The sequence below is a fragment of the Castanea sativa genome, chromosome 1 (assembly GCF_040712315.1).
Source record: "Castanea sativa cultivar Marrone di Chiusa Pesio chromosome 1, ASM4071231v1".
NCBI lineage: Eukaryota > Viridiplantae > Streptophyta > Magnoliopsida > Fagales > Fagaceae > Castanea > Castanea sativa.
Genome location: NC_134013.1, coordinates 4,795,623 through 4,800,224, shown reverse-complemented (window position 1 = coordinate 4,800,224; position 4,602 = coordinate 4,795,623).

Below are 4,602 nucleotides of genomic sequence, written 5' to 3'. Positions count from 1 at the left end.
GAAATCTAACTAACTAAACAACCTATAGCTGCTATACACATGTCAGAAATAGTGACTAACAAACTAACTAACTATGAGTCAAAACTACGAGTCGCTTTTGACTTTCAACTAATCTATCCTTCTATCCTACAAGTAGTATGTACACAGTGTTGCATTACATTATATACACTAATAAATCTTTAACACTCCCCCTCAAGATGAACTATATATGTTTATTAGATTCATCTTAGACAAAAGATAATAAAATTGTTTATGCCCAAGTGCTTTAGTGAAGAAATCAGCAACTTGATGTCCTGAGAGAACCTGGGTTGCACCGACACGCCATTTTTGGCGACGTGTTGGTGTCCGACACGTGTCGGACACCGGAACCACCGCGATTCGCCGGACTCCGGTGTCCGAGAAGTGTCCCCTTTTTTTTTTTTTTTTTTTTTTTTTTCGTTTTTCCGACACGGCTCCGACACGGTGCCGACACGGCTCCGACAGTCCGACACGCCAGCAGTGAAAAAAAAAGAAAAAAAAAAAGAAGAAAATCACAGATTTTTGACATATGGACTTACCCCCACCGTTGATCTCATGATATACCTAAAACAAAATGATGAAACCCACATCTTCATTCAGTCATTTGCCCCGAAACCCACAAGCTCTCAGCCTCTCACTTCTCAGTTAAGAACCACCGACCCTTCCTCTGATCTCCGCCGCTGACTTGTCTCTCGCCGGAGCTAAATCGGGCCGATCGGCGAGCTCCATATGTCGACGCCATCCCTGTCCGCTTGTCCCTTCCGATCTCTCTCTCTCTCGGCGAGCTCCAGGTCGCTCTTTCAGATATTTGAGTTGTTTGGCTGGTTCGGTGAATGAGAATATGAGATGGGTAGTTTATTTAACTTAACTTATCACTTTTTTTTTTTTTTTTAAACCCACTCTCACGGTCACACAGTGACCGTGTGTGACTGTGAGAGTGGGATATTGTGATTATGTTACATTATTTGCCATATTGTTACTTGTTAGTTGTTACTGTCATAAGTTTAATTTATTTATTAAAGTTGAATTACTTAAATATTGTAGGTGATTTACTAAAATGAATATTGAAAGTGAAAAATCAACTGAGGTAGTTGCTCCTTTATGGAAATATGTTACTAAGTTAGAAAAAGCTGCTTCTGGTGGTGGGAATGTTACTTTCAAATGTAACTATTGTGGAAAAAACTTTTAAGGGGTCTTATTCAAGGGTGAAGGCACATTTGTTAAAATTGTCTAATTGTGGAATACAACCATGTGGAAAGGTTGGAGATGAGTATCTAAATGAAATGCAAAAATTAGAAGATGCGTATGAGGAATCTACGCGTAGATTGAAGAAGCCTAAGCTAGTGTCTTTACCGTCTGATTCTCCTAGTAGTCCTCATTTGGGTCCTAATCTCAGTAGTACAGCTACAAGTCATCCTTTTTTTAAGAAAAAAAAAGGGGTTGGGAATCCTACTTTGGAGATGTGTTTTAACAATCAATGTCGAGAGCAATTAGATTCTCTTATTGCTAGGACATTTTATTCTGCTGGTTTACCCTTTCACTTTGCTAAGAACCCTTATTGGATTGAGATGATCAAATTTGCATGTAATAATAATTTGGCGGGCTATATTCCTCCGGGTTACAATAAATTGAGAACAACTTTGTTGCATAAAGAGAAGGTACATATTGAGAAGTTGTTGAAGTCAATTAAAGACACTTGGAAAGAAAGGGGTTTAAGCATAGTAAGTGATGGGTGAACAAATCCACAAAAAATGCCACTTATCAATTTTATGGCTACATCAGGGAAAGCGCCACTTTTTATCAAATCCATTGATGGTACCAAAGAGTACAAAGACAAGCACTTCATTTCTGATTTGTTTCTAAAGGTCATTGGTGAGGTTGGGCATACTAATGTTGTTCAAATTATTACTGATAATGCATCTTATGAAAGCTGCAGGATCTCTTGTTGAAGCTGAATATCCTCATATATTTTGGTCACCTTGTGTTGTGCATACCCTCAATTTGGCCTTGAAGAATATATGTGCACCTAAGAATTCTTTGCAGAATGAGGTTGCATATAATGAATGTAATTGGATTGCACAAGTTTCAGATGAGGCAACTTTCATTCATATTTTTATCACAAATCATTCTATGAGATTAGCAATTTTTAATTCATTTTCCCCTTTGAAGTTACTTGCTGTTGCTGAAACACGATTTGCTTCAATAATCATCATGCTTAAAAGATTGTTTCAAGTAAAGCAGCATCTTCGAAGTATGGTCATTAGTGAGGAATGGATGTCATATAGAGAAGATGATGTAGGAAAAGCTCAAACTGTGAGGGATTATGTTTTGAATGATTTGTGGTGGGACAAGGTTGCATATATTACGAGATTCACGGGACCTATTTATGAGATGCTTCGAGTGGGCGTGACACGGATGCACCCATTCTCCATAAGGTGTATGAAATGTGGGATTCCATGATAGAAAATGTGAAGAAAGAAATATACAAGCAAGAAGGCAAGGAAGAATATGAGGAGTCTCCATTCTATGATGTGGTACATGCTATACTTATTGAACGGTGGACTAAAAATTGCACACCACTTCATTGCTTAGCCCATTCCTTGAATCCGAAGTAATTTTTCTATCTCTTCAATCTTTTTTTTTTTTAATATTCTTTAGGCATTTCTAATTTGCTTTTAACTAGGTATTATACTAATCAATGGATTGAGGAAGGCAGAGGTCGTGTTGCGCCACACAAGGATGCTGAACTTTCTACAGAGAGAAACAAGTGCCTCAAAAGATTCTTTCCTGATATTGATGATAGGAAGAATGTCACTATGGAGTTTGGTTTGTTTTCAGGAATTGGAGCTTATGATGATGATAACATGGATGATAGGTGGGTCTTGGATCCAATACTTTGGTGGTTAAATTATGGGTCCAAGTTGCCAATGCTTCAAACTTTAGCTCTAAAGCTTCTTGGACAGCCTTTGCTCATCATCATGTCTTGAGAGGAATTGGAGTACATATGGCTTCATCCATTGTATGAGGAGGAATAGAATTACTCCTAAACGTGCTGAAGATTTAGTATTTGTTCATTCTAATCTTCGGCTTCTTTCAAGGAGGAGGAGAAGAGTACACTAAAGGAAACTCTAAGAAGTGGGACATTAGTGGAGATACTTGGAATGAGCCATTTGGAGGACCTGGGTTGCTTGAGATTGCTTATCTCACACTAGATGAGCCAGAGATGGAGATAAGTCTTGTTGAGAATGATGACTATATTGATGACGATGATGATGTTGTTGTTCTATGATCCTTTTATGTTTTTAGTTATCCTTTTATGTTTTTAGTTTGATATTGAACTTCTTGTTCTATGGTAATCTTGACAGTTTAAAGTTTGGTTTCCTTTTATGTTTGTAGTTTGATCTTTGATGTTGAATACTTGAATGTAGCCTATTTAAACTTTTGTAGTTTGATTTGTACTCTAAACACTTTATGTATATTATTGTATTACTTTGGGTATTAATTTGCTTATTTGTAGTTGTTACATAATTTAATTTTTAGACATAAATGTATTTTATGTCTAAAAATATTTAAAAAAATGCCTAAATATAAATTTTAATTAATTATTTAATTGCCGTGTCCATGCCGTGTTGTGTCCTTAATTTTCAAAAATTGCCGTATCGGAGTGTCCGTGCATCATAGGAGAGAACATGGAATGTTTTGATTATGCCATCTTGAATCTTCTCTCGGATGAAGTGACAATCAACTTCAATGTGTGTAGTTCGTTCATGGTGTTAGGGACATATTTATGTAATTGGCTAATCTTTTGACAAAACGCACTTACTTGTAATTGGTTAGATCTAGGATGAGTTTAGTACTTCAAGAAACAAGTATTCAAGTTAAGCATTGAAACCATGCAAGTCCGACCAAGAAACAAGTGAATGATGTGTTGTTCATTAAAGACCGACAAATATCTTGATAGAATCATTTCTATCGAGATTTGATGTTGAAGCTCGACACAAGTTGTATCTGTCGAGAATTACGAAATCAGCTTTTCCAAATTTGATTACACGTATATTCCTATGTATTTGTGTAGGGTTTCTTTTCTCTCAACCCTAGACATATATAATGATTATTTTAAAGGCCGTCGTGCAAGCATTGTGTGACCGAATGCAAAAAAGTGACCTAGTTCATCATTCTCTCTGTAGAAGCTACTGCGTCTTTACACCAAGGGTTTTGTGACTAAGGAGCTTTCTGATCTTCATTTTTAATGAACTGAAGAACTATGCAGCCAACAATCTTCTTCAAGTTGGTGAGTTAGTCGCGTACTGGGATCAATGCATCATTGGTTAGCCACGTACTGGGATTCATGCATTGAACGGAGATATTTTCGCTACAATACAAGTTCAATTGAGTATTGAAGTAAGGGTTCAACTGTAGGTTGGTATTTCAGGATAGACCATAGGATTTGGTAAGATTCTTTATACTTGTAACCGCTTGTGACTGATAATAGTGGATTCTCGGAAGTGGTAATCTTAAATTCACTCGGTGGGGTTTTGCCTTGGTAGTTTTCTTTATTCGTAAACAAATCACCGGTGTCAAATT